Raw genomic sequence first — 15,893 nt, forward strand, 5'->3', positions numbered from 1 at the left:
AAAAACTAAACAAAAAGTCAGGCAAGGAGAAGTCAACCAAAAGCTAACAAAAATTGTGTATTTTTGTAAGGGCTAGCAATCAATGATAGAAAAGCAAGTCGGCTAGCTTTAAGAAAATTGCGAGACTTAACGCATACCAAACGTTCACAGTGGGTTATGATCTGATGTCGTATAGTGAAGGGCACATAATTAAATTTGATCACCGGGGATTCTAAGATTAAATCTTCGCATAGAAATTTAAGTACACGAGCAATTTGCCTTTCGCCTTCATAAATATACGGTCGCTGCGCCTGGTAGTCGAACCCGCCACTTCGTTCTCAGCAGCCGATTGCCATAGTGACTGAGCCATCACGACAGGCAGTCGGCTAGCTTCATCAATTAAGAAATCTTTCTGTGAACTGAATGCCGTAGATCTTTTCGGCGGCGCAAAGAAAGAATCAGCAGCGAAAATGCGGTGCACGAAAAAAAACGGAGCAACAATGAAAAACAAAGAAGGCGGTCAGACTTTTTACTTAAGACTGAAGAGTTAACTACAGCTCTGTCAAAGACAAATACCGATTTATGAAACCACCCCAGTCGCGTACGTCTATAGTCGGGGCAGGCGAAGACAAGCTGTCCGGGTCAGAGGCCAAGTGCTCGCGTTTTCGTTTTTACTACCGAGAAAACGCACACACACACACACGCACGCACGCACACTCGCGCGTACAAAGAATGGGCGGCGCGAGATGAGCAATTCTCCCCAGCTATATAGGAGCCAAACAGCAGAACTTGCAAAGGTCGCGCGCGCCGAAAAGGATCCGAGGGAGCGAGTTCATTCTGGGAGCAGGTTCCGGGTCGACGCGAAAAACAAATTTTTCTTCGCGGGAACACCGAACCAAGAACACAAGACGCGGCTGTCTAAGGTCACAGCGCCTCAGAAAGCGCCGCTACAACGGCAGTAATTAGCTTCTCTCTCACGAAAATACCCCCCACCCTCCCCTCACACACCGTGCACCCCCCTTTTTTGCTCCTCTAACACCCAGCAGCGTCCTCCCCCCCCCCCCCCTTCCTCTCCCTACCTTTTAGAAGGAAAGAAGACACCAAGACAGAAAACACCCGCCTTCTAGTTAAACCACGCTTTTATTTTTCTTCCTCGTTACTTTCTTTCGTTCTCGTCCTTTCTTCACTCGCTCCCCTTCCTTGCGTATAGTTTAGCCCAGAGTTCGAGTCCACTCTTTTCTTTCTCGAGTCTTGGTGCGTGCGCGGTTGCTCTCCCACTCTCCCCGTGCACCTATGCAGCAGCTGGTCATGCCGTGCGCTGTTGTGCCTTACAATGACTAATGAACAGAACTGCTGTCAAACGGCGGGCCAGGAGAAAACCGCTTTCTGGGGCGCGCGCGAACGCGGTGCTCGGCAGCCCTCCGCGCACACAGCTCACAAGGGGAGAACAAAAGCGGGAGGACCAAGGATGACGGGAAAACTGATGCCGCCTGGTGAGGAGCAGGCCATCTTCTGCAGGGTTTCGGCGCGGCTCTGTATACCTTGGCGCATTGCTCGCTACTCGGAACTCGTGCATGTTCTCTCTCGTGCCGCGTATAGCTGCGAGGTGCGCGCGGAGACTTGCAAGGCCCCGTTTCTGCGAAAAACTCAGATTAATTATTGTTTTTTCTTTAGGTTTTGTTCTCGCCCTGTGGGGGGAAGGAAGGAAGATGAAGCCATTTTGCAGTTCCGTTTCCCTTCTAGTAAGGGAATACTGGAGAAAATTATTTGTTCACGTTCCGCTGACACCTGTGGTTGCTTAGTGGCTATATGGCTTTGCGCTTCCAAGCAGGAGGTCGCGGGATCGAATCCCGGCAACTGCGACCGCATTTCGGCGGGGTAGAAACGCAGAAACGCCGGTGCACCGGACTTTGGGTACACGTTAAACAAACCCAGTTGTTCAAGATTAGTCAGCAGTCCCCCACTATTGCGTGCCTCATAATCAGATCGTGATTTTGAGACGTAAAAACCCAGAATTCATATCTTTACCTAAGGTGTTCGAGAAGATGTGACACCGTACATTCTTACGCTCAGAATTTGGCTATAGCAACTCTCCCGTTGGCCGAAAATAAAAAAAAAGGATTGCTGTTTGGTTACTCATTTATGCCTCTCGGCCATGACCGCGCAGCTTTTGTTTACTATGTACTACGTATTCCGAGCCGTGTCTCGCCGGTTTCGAGTGGGCGAACTCTAGCGACCTAGGCACTTGGAAACGAGCATCTATGCGCACTGTCTTGTCAGGCGGCAGAGCGCACAGGTTACAACCCCAGGTTAGGATTCGTTTTGTAAGCAGCGTCGGTCAACTCCGTGGTATGCTGCGGAAAGGTAGCGCATAATAGCGTAATCCGAGCAGTGAAAAGGTCGGTATCGGTGATTTTCCTCATGCACTATTTGCTACAGAGCCGTATTCGTGCAGTACGTCTTGTTAGCTTGTTATTACGATGAGTACTTGCTTACGTAGCCTTGAGCTCTGTATGCCACACTTCAATATGACGCAGAGCCATTATACAGCCGGCCAAGCTAAATACATGTAAAAACAGAATTCGTTTGTCTCGGCAACAACTGCACCAAATTTAACGAGGCTTGTTGTATTTAAAATAAAAACTTAAAATCTAATGACTGTTGGTTTCGAATTTTCGATTTACGTCGTCCATTTTTTATTAAAAATTGGCAAATATCGCAACTTTTCAGAAAACGAGATTATCAAGGTTACAACTCTGTAAATCAGCAATGAAAAACGATATTACAATTCTGTGAATTGCATCTAATATTACATATAAAACGGACAAAATTGATATGTTACACATGAATCCGGAAAAGGTTAGTAATATTAAAATACAGCTTTTGCTGAACCATTATACACGACGTAATGAATTCACGTAAGATATAAATTTACATATCGAATTTGTCCGCTTTGAATGATTTAATGGATGCCGTTTACAGAACAGCGATACATGTTCTTGATGAAAAGCTATCAATTTGTAAACTTCATGCTTCTATATTTTTTGAACTTCGCAATTTTAGAAAATTCTTTTAACAAAATCCAAACCCTAAATCGAAATTCCGCTTCCAACAGTCACTAGAATTTAACTTTCTCTCTCACCTGCAACAAATTTCATTAAAATCTGTACAGGGGTTATCTCAGAAAAGCGTTTCTGCGTTTTACATGTATTTGAATAGGCCGCGTCGGAGTTGGGCCCGAACTAAAGCTGAACTAAAGCTGATGATCATGCAGCATGAAAGCTTGGTGATAGAACTTAGAGCCATATATATATATCATCTGCCGGTTATCAAAAGCTATCTCCTGCCCTTTTTATATGCATGTCACACACGGTGTCTAACTTAAGCGCAATTCTGCGTGCAACCCCTCATTATGCAGCGGCAACAAATTAGTCACAAACGGTATCCGTTGCTTCACTACAAAGGCTACAGTGAAGCTTACTTCTTCTTGCGTGAAGTTGATTCACAGCTTTTTTTCAAACTACAATGGGACAAATTAAACTTGTTTCTAAGATGACTAAGCTGGTAATGAGCATAAAATGATCTATTTGCTCAGCAAATCTCCACATTCTTGTTTGCTATGCGCTTGTTTTAGTATTTGACAGCCTGGTCACAAGACGCCCTTACAGTGTGCCATAGCATCGACGAAAATACAACCAGTAGAGCAGAATAGAACTAAAATTGGCAAAATGTGGCTATCGTGGTATGTCTTAACGATCGGTACATGCCGATCGTTCAGACACTCGAGATAATCACAGCTGTCCAACCCGTCAAACAGAGAAGTATAGTATAACTCGCTAAAGTTATTTTGGAGCGCGAAGTACACACACACAGATAAATACAAAAAATGGTCGCCTAACCACTTCCAAGGTATATATATATATATATATATTGCACGAAAATAGTACGAAAGTACTCTCAACGAAACGTTTTGCGAAAAATATTGGCACCCGCAAGAACAATGCTGCTAGCTGACGCCAGTGTGCAGGGCTAACCTCGACACCGAACCGCGATATCCGAGTCCATCGTGAGTGCGCCGCGCCCATTGAAGCGAAACGTGAGCCGTTTCGTAAATGTTCCGATAGATGGGGCGACGAGACAAGGCACCGCGCATGACTCCGCCGCGCTCTTGCCGCGCGTCCCGTCGCGCGGTAGGCTTCACCGCAAAGCGAGTCAGTCTTCTCTGGCTGCGTAACGCGTTCTGTTCAAAGAGCACAAATAGATTAAGAGGGCGCATTTTCGCCCTAATGTCGTTATTGTTGTATCTGCTTATATCTACGGCCTTGGGCCAATCTTTCTACAGTTACTCTACAGTCGCCGCCACCGTAATAACGAGATAAGATATATGGCGCAGGGCCCCGTTGTCGGCATGATAGCGACCTCTTACGCTAATACTCATTTAATAACAGTAATAAAGTTTTGCTATCAACAGTTTAAAAGCTGATTACCGAAGCTTAACAGACGTGCATGCCCAACTCCAGGAGATGAGCATAAAAAGGCGATAGCTCACTCCATGAACTTATTTTTGAGCCAAATGCCCGCACTGAAAACATTTCCCGACGATCACGCAACATAGTGCTCACGTGTGTCCTCTGTTTATTCAATTGCTTGAATCTGCTTCCCTGTACGCGCTTCCATGTTATTCTGTTTTGCACTGTGCATAGCGTCATACTGCGCGTTGATGTTATCAGTTTCAAAATTAACATATACGATGTTGTTCGCTGAATTTTTCTCTGTCTCTCTCTCTCCCTGTGTTTGAGTACTCTTGCTAAACCCATGTAATCGACTGTCTGGGCACATGAACCGGCAGATTAACCTGTAAACAAAGAAAAAAATCTGTCGTTTAACCATGGTCGAGTGCTTATTGTTCGTCTTCTCATACCCGTCGGTTTTGCACAGTGACTGCTGGTTACTTGTCATCCGGATTATTATTGACCCGCTTGCACTTCTTGTTACTGGGGCGACGTCGTCTGATGCGAAAATCTCTCGCTTTTAGCGACAACGATTATCGGATCTTCCAGCGCCACTTTCGGCGTCCAACTGTTTATCTGGCGGTTAGCCTACCTGATTTTTCATCTTATCTCATCACTCTCTCTCTCTTTCTCTGTGGGTGTCGCCGCAGGCTGTTGTGAAATATTTCTTGTCTGTTCGATTCATCCCATAATGTAGCTTCCACAAGCATGCTTTGCTGTAAATCTCAAAAGTTAAGCAAAGAAACAAACTTTACAAAACGCAATAATTTTTTTTTTTTTTTTTAGAGCTCGGATGCTTGAAAGTACTTGTGTATTCAACTAATAATGAAGAGCACAAAAACGAGGGAAAAATATCAGTGAAGAGTGAGACAGAGACAAGGAAGAAAACACTGCGAATGGTTGTTGTGCGAGTTATAATGCCGACAGCGGCGCTAGGAAACGCCGTAAGATCGAAGGCCACTTACAAGATTAGATCGCGGCTGAAACAAGGTTGCAATCAGGGGCGCAATAAAAGTTCACAGGGTAATTCTCAAGACAGGACGCTAATAACATGACGTCTCGGGTTCCATTAATTCGCCGCGTTTTTCTAACTTCCAATAATACCTTCTACTCCCCCTCCCCCTCCCCCTCCCCTTCTCCTTCCAGTAATCCGCATATTTAAGAAAGAAATAACATCTGAACAAAATGATTAATGCTTGCTCCATATTTCACCGCGTTTCTAAATTACGGCGGCCGCAGGTACAGATTAAAAGCGCCAATAAGTACGCCTCACGAATGGCGAGTCCTCCGATTCTATATCGTGTCTTGTGTTTCATTATCCCAGCCTCTTCTATGAAGGTATCAAAAACAAAAGAACTGAGGAAAAAAAAAACTAAAATGAGGAACAGGCCGAAGCGTTCACCGAATGCAGCAACTCTCTGTTGCACACCCAGAACTAACTGCAGTCGATGGAGACTTGCGAGCAGGGAAACGAGGGAGTCGGGAGCGAGTGCCATAAAACGAGCGCATTCTCAAGTCGTGCGCTCTCGACTTCGATGCCATATCCTCACTCCACCCCCTCTTCGTTATTCGGGCATCCAAGTCCTCCAGCGCGGCGCCGTCCTCGGGAATAACGAATGCCGGCAGTTTCCAGGCGCACTTCATTTTTCAAGCAGGCAACTCACGCGACGAGATTCTCAACAACCGAAAATCAAAGCCGTTTTTTGCGGCGGTCCCATCCTCCTCGGCCACCTCGCATCGTGAGCATATATATTGTGATGCGGCTTTCTTACTTTTGTTTCAAAACGAAATGTTCAAAAACCCTGAAAAGAAAAAAAGAAAAACGAGTCCAAACCTGATTTCGTTTCGTTGCTGTCTCACCCAGGAGCATGGAGGGGAACTGAAAGAAAGGGAGAATCGGGAGCAGAGTTGTTGGTAGGCACTTGCAACGAAAAAACAAATAAAACAGAAGGGCATGCAACATCATTGATGCACGCTCGAGTTCTTTCCTTGTCGGATATTGTATTCTTCTTTTTTATCATTGAGGAAACAAATACAGGAGTGGAAACGGAATGGAAAGAATTGACTCAATGCAATGGGGAGTCGCTTCGTTTCGAAGGCATGCCATGATGTGGGGGCGTTTACATACCGCTGCAAATCTAGAGCGCACAGAAAATAACGCCAGGGGTTGCTGATTTTTTTTCGACACGTATATATAAAATAAAAAAAGAGCAGCGTAATAATAGATGGAGGTGGTCTGAATGGCGAAGAAGGAGAAAATAAACACAACGTCTGACAGGGCGCATGCAATTCGAGCTGTGTTATCTTCGTGCGGAGATGTACTTCGCGACGCCACAGAAATGATAAACGATTTTATAAAAAGCCTTCTTTTTCTTCTTTTTTTCACACAGTGCAAAAAAGGAAGAGCGACCAACTGGAGTGTTCTCGAGCCGCCATCGTATTTGATCCGCGTTGTTCACGCGTGGCAAAATGCCGGAATTCGGAGCCACAAATAAAAACGGAAATGAATTGATTATCGTTTTATTGTCTTTTGTACATCGCATTCAAAGCCCGCTATTAAGACTTCCTTCCCCGTACTTTGCGTGTGGTTTATTTGTATCGCGAATCTTGTCGCAATGTGGAAACGAAGAGAAAAGAACAGTGATTTAATAAATTTTCGAAAGCGACGTGCGCAAGCAGCAGCACCTTCATCCGAGCTGTGGGAGGTTCCATCTAAGAACACCATGCAATCATAACGGGCGCTTCGTTTATGAGGTTCAGTTTCTTGTGAGAGCGGTGTCAGTCAGTGCTGACGGCGCCCTTCCAAGTCTCCCTGAAGTTATTAACACTACCGAACTGTTTTCATCTTCGTTCTCAGAGTAGCCACATGGCTGCCATAATGTACCACTAATTATCACCACCACCACATCTCTTCAGAATTTCTACCCAGTATTCTGCGCACCCACTTATCTCTATGATAGAGAACCGTCCGGGTGTACAGATACACGCCATGTTTCAGGAGCGTAAATCACGACTTCCACAATGCGTTTTTTGGCGCTCAGACCTCTGCTACCCAACATGGATTCTGCAGGTGCCGAAAATAGAAACGTCAATCGAAAGGCTTAAAAATAAAAGCGACGTTTCCACATTAACAGCGAAACAATTAGCGTTACATCACCAATTTGACAAGTATACCAGCAATCTATTCAAGTCTACGCGGACGGTTCTGTAATCAAAGAAAGTGCGACTGCAGCTTTTGTTATACCATCCTTACAGGCAGAGTACGCCTGTCGACTAGGACGCACGTCGTCCCCAACAATAGCGGAATTAGTGGCAATTCTCCAAGCCGCTTATTTTATCAAAGCATATGAGACACAAACAAAGTGGGTAATTTGCACGGATTCCTTATCGGCTTTAGCATGTCTTGAAAACATTGACGACAGCCAACCACACGCACTAATAACATATGCAGTACTGAACAGTTAAACTCGGGCTAATGAAAGAAAACATGAAATGATATTACAGTGGGTCCCGGGGCCTGCTGGTATAGCAGGCAACGAATTAGCGGACTCGTTGGCAAAATAGACCCATAAAGATGCAGAAATTCAACTCCTTCCTTTATCACCAATGGTCACAAAACGCATATTGAGAGTACTGAAGGAGGACTTGCGTATGTCAACCTGGTTTGATGAAAATACTAAGGAATCAATTCTTTACGAAGTGGACCCTCAGCTCAAATACCGGCTGGATGTAGAACTTTCGAAAAGTACCGAGACACTAATTCATCGACTGCGCCTCGGGACAGCATACGCCAAACATTTCCTATATCGCATAAAATGGGGTCCTTCCCCGGATTGCTCATGTGGCCACGACGATGAGGATGTTCGCCGTCTACTCCTCGAATGCCCCATATGCTCGATGCAAAGATGGCAGCTACAACAAGAGCTACGCTCCATTGATCCTCACCGGCCTTTCTCACTCGCAAAATTGCTGGGCCCATGGCCATCGAAAATAGCACAGCGAAAAGCATTGAGCGCACTTGAACATTTTCACGAAGAAACAGGCATCCTTAACAAGTACTTGATGTCGCACTGATTAGTCACACGATGTTACTATAACTTGCTTCTATTATTTGTAATTATTAGTGCTTGTATATTACGCGTTATACTTCTTTTTCGTATTCTGTGCGTGTATTATTTTAGCTCTGTGTATTTCCTCATCTGTTTATATGCTTATCTCAGTCTACATCACGGCCGTTTGTGTGTGTTTGTGACTGTTTAAAAACTCGTTGTGGGGCAAATTGCATTTGACTTTTATATTGTTATGTTCATGGGTGTGTAGGACTGTGTGCTGTGGACTTCTGACCATATGACGTGATTTCTTCTCATTTCCTTACCTAATTTTTTATATTGTTGTTTCCACTAAGAAAAAAGAAGTAGCCGTCACGATTATAAGAGGACTACGTGTCTTTCTTTTATTTTCATTTAAAAACACTAATGATCATATAACAACGTTGTATTTGCGATAATGATGAAATACAGGTGAATAAACTGCACAAGTAAAGTTTCCTAGATTGCAATCTATTGATCATTGGTGTAGAAACCGGCGCATCAACTGGATTTATATACTGGCTTTATATATATACAGCTTGCAGTATGCGGAGTATGCTCCCAGGTATTGCTTGTTTCTGTAGTTTCATCCATAGTACTTCGTGTTATATCAGGAAGGCCATTACTATCTCTCTGCCTTCAAGTCTAGCAATTTCTATTCACCGGTAAACAACGAAGAGGTTGTCCTCCATACATCGGTCAGGCCCAAAACCATTCCGGAGTTCTCTTAGGACATTAGCCTCCTCAGCCCAGTGTTGCAACCGAGATCGCTGTATGTGACCAAATATAGCCTGTATGTAGAGCTGACGTCGCTGTCATTGGCCCGTAACTCTCGGGTAGGTCTTTGTCTGCGCCATTCTTCAGTACAAGTCTGATTCTGGATATCCTCCATCTATGTGGTACTGATACACTGTGCAGTACTGGATTAAATGTATCCTGCATTACCTGCCGCGTCTGTTTGCCACATTTCTTCAACAGCAAGCGAGGTATGCCATCCGGTCCCGTGGCTGATTTTCCCGCCATCCGTTTCAAGGCTCTCTCCAGCTCCTCTTGCGTAATAGGTTCTGACATCTCCTCATTACTAAGCTGAAGTGAGGAAGCATAGAAGGAGGTATAGGGGAGTGGGATTTAAGCTTGTTAGTCATGAACTTTATTAGAAAGTGCAGGCATTCCTCACCCTCATATTCAATTGCAGCGGCTTTATCTCTCAGCTTGCTTGTGTGTGAGCGAGTTGTAGGCTGAAGGGATTGAACACACCTCCAAAACATCTTGTCTGTCTCTTTTCGTTGATCTTCCTCGTCCTGAGTTGTACGAGCTGGGCCATTTGTTTCTTTTCTTTTTCTGGTAATCATTCCAACAGTCAAGGATCTTCGGTAAGTCAGACTCTTCACGAATGGCCAGCTTGTGCTGCCTGCACGCCTGTTTTTCTGCCTCTAGAGCTGTTGCAACCTCTCCATCCCACCAACCCTTACCTCTTATCCTTCCATTCCCCATCGAGACCCGCACACAGGCTCGAAATCTCACAATGGCAGCCTGCATCCATGCAACGAGGTCTGCATATAGCGTGAAGTCTGTTGTGGCAGCCTCCTCCTCGAGCGTATTGGCAATTTTCTCAATAGCGCAGTCTGGCAAAGTATTAGAAATTTTTTCTGCTGGGAGAGCCTGATTTTTCTCTGGATGTTCCAAAGCGAAATTTAATGCTGTTGTGGTCGCTGCTGGCACTCTCCTGACCTAACCGACCGAAGAGGGTCGGTGATACAAGGAAAAAAATCAATTCGTGAGGATTTATCTCTAACCTCCCATGTGATGGCTGGTGGTGGTTTTCTCTTGCCAGTGAATGCATCTTATCCCCTTAAGCAATGATCGGCCACGGAGCCAGCTGTGGAAGGAGACGACGACGACGAACGCGCGAGCAGTGGCACGAGTGCGTTCGCGCGGTTTCGCCGAGGGGCGCCAACGAGCTAGTTCGCGGGTTGTTCGCGGACGACGGAAAGGCCCCACCAATATGCAGCATCTAATGTAAAACTCCCGAGGCAGCTTTCTGTTCCTCAGTACGTTTTACATAGAAGCGTTTTCCCGAGCGTGAAAGAAGCCCGTGAATACACGCAAAATTGCCGCGCGACTGGCCGCTCGAGGCCCACTGCATGCGTGTATTCGCGGGCTTCTTTCACGCTCGGAAAAACGCTTCTATGTAGTACGTATTGAGCAACAGAAAGCTGCATCGGGAGTTTGTCATGTTGCCCTACAATTTTCTCATTGACACTTTTCATCTAATTATAAAATTTGCGAAGTTGAATAATTAATTAAGACTGATCATGCTGAATGCAAGAAATAATCTGAGTATCTCCAAGCGACGGCAAACAACATTACCTTGGTTCCATCCAGCTACGTGGCATTAGCTTATTTTTAAATCTTGGTGCATGACAGTTGGGGCACCTTGCATATATATATATATATATATATATATATATATATATATATATGTGTGTGTGTGTGTGTGTGTGTGTGTGTGTGTGTGTGTAACGAGAGGAAAGTGGGTTAAGAGGGGCCCGATATTTATTAATCATATCATGACAAGCCACCAAAGACACCAAGGACAACATAGGAGAAATTACTTGTACTTATAATTGAATTAAAGAAATGATAAAGTAATGGCGATGAAAGTGGATGAAAAAATAACTTGCCGCAGGTGGGGAACGATATTCCACGTCTTCGCATTACGCGTGCGATGCTCTAACCAATTGAGCTACCGCGGCGCCGTTTGCCCATCCGCTTTCTTGGGTAATTATCTTTTACTAAAATGTCGCCGTGAAAATGCGCTATTCTTCCACTTATTTTTTTAAGAAAACATTATTTTGTGCAATGAAGCACAAAAGTAACTGGAACGCCCATGCCTATTGTTCTAGAGTTTCGGAAATCAAATCTCCAAACTGGTGCAATCCCGAAAATTCATTTCAAGTGGACACGTCTTGAAACCTCGCCGGCTACAATTCGTAAATTGCAATATGTGCCATAAGGTCATTCATTAAGAAGTTAGTGAATTTTCCTCAACTAGTAAAATATGTGTTTCGATTTCTCGTATTGGTAATGTCCGCCTCGTCGAACAATGCAGCTCAAGGACAAGAATTATGCTATCTGCCACAGACGATCTCTAGAAATTCCGTGCAACTTAAATATGAACACCCCGAATATGAATAAAACATGGAGTTGGGCCGACTAGGTAATATGTAAAAAGGATCACCGAAGGTCTGCTCTAATGACCGAATGGGCGTCATGTGAAAGAAAACGGAGACGATGATGGTAAATATTGATCAGAGGTCAAACGCTATATTATATCCTATATTTGATATATACATATTTATAAAAAGGTGGTGTCGGGCCGACCAGGTAGTATGAAAAAAATGATCACCGAAGGTATGCTCCAATGACAAAATGGGCGTCATGTGAAGGAAAACAGAGACGACGATGGTAAAAAATAGAGGAACATTTATATTAGCTGGTAAATATAAATTTATGGATAGTTAAGTTGACGCAGCATAGGGCAGTCAATAGCGACTTTGAGAGGCTTGTCTCCCGAACATATTCTCACGTTCCCTTAATTTTACCATTAACGACAGTCTAATGTAGCTGATTAGGGCACAACAGCGGCAAGCATAATATATTTCATAAGCTGGAGCGTCACAAGCGGCTTACTCATCCTTGGTCTCATCTCCTTGGAAGCGTTGCGTGCAGGAATTCATCGGTAATAAGAATGTAACGCCACAATGTATGGCGCATTAGAACAAGAGGGGACGCTAATGAGTTCAGAGGTTCCGCGAGGTTCTTCTTTAGAATGCATATCACACGCAGGGTCATCGTTGGTCAAAGCGATGCGCGTATAGTGTGTATAATGTCTGAGAACGGATGAGCTCCTTGGGCGCTGCCCTCCGTGCCATATCCTAATTGCAAGAGCTGCCGGCAGATCCGGATGAGCGACGTTTAATGTAGACGCCGTTTCTCAAACGAGTGCCCGAGTAATCTCGCGCCGAAATTGGTCTCGGACAATAGACGCCGGGTACCGCGTGAGAACCAAGTCTCCGTTGCTTTTTACGAAGTGGACGTTCTGTTGTGACTCGTGGGAAGATATGAAAGCATGTTGTGAGGATTGATCTTGGTTGTATATTGCGGATGAAGGCTTTTCGGCGCGTGAAATTGCTGCGTATATAGGGTCTGTGGCAGGTGGTATGCCAGTATGCGGAGAAAAGAAAGCCTCTAGCCATCATCTCTTAGGATGGAAAGAAAAAAGAAGCCGTAATAAATGGTGTGGGCATTATATTCATATTTCGAAGATATTTTAAACGAAGTATTGGCTATAGAGGACCAATGAGAAACGCTGGAAGAGAGAAACAAAAGCACCTTGCTTTCAATATTCTTACTAGGCAACGAACGATCATTCTTGTTCACTAAGTGAAAACGGACGAGGAAATTGTGGCACGTTCTGAAGCATATGTAGGCCCATAATCGTACCAGAACTGACCCCATATGGCAGCGATGAATTCAGCGGCAACAGTTCACCAAGTGGTTACGGGCGACACTGGCGTGATTCTTGCTAGTCTGTAAGCGGTCTCCCCTCCAAAGACATGTAAGTGACGGCTGGTACAATGACTGAGATGAGTGTGATATCTTTAGGTTCGGACGGCGATACATCTTCAAATTATAAACACCCGAAAGCTTTCGGTTCTCACCGTTCAGTCTATCAATAGCACACTAACTACTTGACCGGAGCAGCACAAAATCAACTTCGGAAAATATTTGGGAATACCTTCACATGGAATAGCTGTCGCACTAGGCCCTAAATATACAAAAACGGTCGCTTGAAATCAATGACGAGAGTATTTATCACTCGTATATTTACATTTATGTCTATATTTATCACTTATATTTTAACACTCGTTAAGCACAGAGCATCTGCTCTTCTCTCAAGTCAGCGCTCCGATCAGACAAGATGGTTACAGAGCTGGTCGACTGAGATGGCTAGATGACAACAGAATCAAGTGTATGTAGTGCTGCTCTCGTGGAATAAAGAAGCAGTTCATCCAAAAAGGAAAAAAAGAAGACTGTCCACCACGAAAGTTATACTTGCATCTGTACCACATATATAAAAGTGTTTCAGTGTAACAATTAGCTTCAATAGGTAACCAGAAATGCAGTTTATTTTGCAGTCAGAGAACAAATAAACCAAAGGGTAGTTAATGCAAAGAACCAGCCTATCCAGCCTGCCTGCATCATCGACTTCTTCTCCAGACCTCGATAACATTGGGGACTAAAACTCTGCTTCGATGCTTTCTGAGACACTCGAGAGCTCCAACATATCAACATGCACTCTTCCCAATGCGATGAAGCTGTCTGGCTCTCCAAACATCACTTGCTACGATTAATTTTCACCCCCATCGTTGACGTGTATCGGGTGGCGCGCACAAGCACGTATGCAAACTCGGGGATACAAATCGTGACAAAGGACACCGCGTGTCTCGCCCGCTCTCCAAAGGCAGGGCAGCTTACACCACTCAATCCCCCTCCGATTAGCGGATCAAAGAGACCGGATTAGGCGAGCTCAAACAAGACACGAGGGTCAAGGCTAATCTGAAGAGCAGGAGGGGGTTATCGGGAAGGGAAGGCATCGGCCAGAGGATTAAGCGCCAGCAAATTATATGTGAAAGAGCAAATTGGCCCTCATTGTCACACGATCCATCCATGCAAGCGGCTGGGCGTCATGCTTCCGCTTCACAGAGAAGAAGAGGTGAGGTGGAGGGGGAGGATGGGAAGGGGGGGGGGAGGGGGACGTTATACTTTAGAGAGGGCCGCATAATCTCTCTGCCGCTTTCAGGCAATTGCACGACACTTTTCGCGAGGTCGTTCTCTGCCGCCAGTGGCGCGCACCCGGTGTGACGCGCTAATATGATGAATGCAGTGTCAAAGGAGCCGGCGAAACTGTTGCCCGACCCCGAAACGTGAGAGCGACCCAATGATCCGTGTGCTCTCACCGAAGCTGTCCGGGTTGGGGCGCTAGGCGGCTATAAGCTTCCAGGAGTCAAGCACAGGGTCGCATTGATACGGTCGGGACAGAGACGAGAAAGAAATAATAACAATAACGCAAGAAAAAGAATACCCACGCGCTCCCGTTTTCTGTGACACCTCCGGCAGTGGGTGCCATCAAGGCGTGAAATGAGACGTGCCGACGAAAAAAAAAAAAAAAAAAAATCAAATGCAGGCCATTGAGGCCGCCGAGAACGTGTGAACGCACGAGGTCTTTGTTTCAAACGTACAGGTCGAATACACAGGCTTGGATTTGTTGTAGAGAGATGTTGTCAGGTTGATGGAAACGTGGAATGAGCAACAGTGGTCGACTCATCAATAATAATCGCAGAAAGCAGGCCGGGAGCATAATTAGAGGGAAAATTGTAAAAAAAAAGTCTATGGGAGTAAATTTACGCTCTTACATGAGCCCAAATGCAATAGATACGCGAAGCGAGGTCCCATCCAAACATGGATATGTTACCCTGACCAGAGACGTAGATGAGAAAATATTGTTGAGCGATATGCAGCCACAGCAACAAAATTCAAGCACAACGTTGACAAACACCGAAGACGGCTTGGTTGTGCTCAAGCTTGCTCTTAAAAAAAAAAGAAAAGAATGAAGAAGGGAACGAAACTGAAACATACGTGCGACAATGCAGAATTACAATCCAGTTTCCAGAGAACACGTTTTCGCTTTGTACTTTCTCCCATAGGTATCATGCTTCTCTTCCTGCGGCGTCACTCCTTGCGCCGCGGTTGCTACGCCAGCTCCAGCCGCTCACGTGAATAAAAGCGCCGCCCTTGCTTCCTATGGTTGCAGGTAAGTCACGTGTTGCAACCGAAGATTTTGCTGTGCGCGCACCTTTCTAAAGATACGTACAATACTGTTGCAATCGTTCAGTTCTGTCCGTTCAGCAATTCTTCTATGGGAATTTCTGTAAAACTAAATGTGGCTCCAACAAGCAGTCGACGAACTTTCGGCGTTCCCCATAACGCATCCTATCCCTTTAAGTCACGGCGTACACGTTTGTTGAGGGTAAACCTAAGTTGAGGGTAAAACTATACTCGGTGCAATTACCGTGCAATGGTTGCAAGGAATAGACAACGAACATGAAGCTTCGAGTAAATGGAACATTCTGTTTTCCTAAAGTACACCTATTTTACTTCTGAGTGGAAGGTGTCACTATACTGACGACCGCTTTAGTGAAGGCAGTACCGTGTTTGACGGGACGTTTGAAGTGGGGCGTCTCGGTAATAA

At 45.1% G+C, this 15,893-nt stretch overlaps 1 protein-coding gene across 1 annotated transcript in view; it reads right to left on the bottom strand.

Moving 5' to 3' along the window:
- Positions 1–15,893, bottom strand: part of LOC126541814 (transcription factor Sp9-like) — a 176,211-nt gene that overhangs the window by 84,228 nt on the left and 76,090 nt on the right. The window contains exon 2 of the mRNA XM_050188761.3: positions 6,325–6,369. The gene's annotated coding sequence lies outside the window, so the exon portion shown is untranslated. The remainder of the gene's footprint in view (positions 1–6,324; positions 6,370–15,893) is intronic.

The sequence above is a fragment of the Dermacentor andersoni genome, chromosome 2 (assembly GCF_023375885.2).
Source record: "Dermacentor andersoni chromosome 2, qqDerAnde1_hic_scaffold, whole genome shotgun sequence".
Taxonomy (NCBI): domain Eukaryota; kingdom Metazoa; phylum Arthropoda; class Arachnida; order Ixodida; family Ixodidae; genus Dermacentor; species Dermacentor andersoni.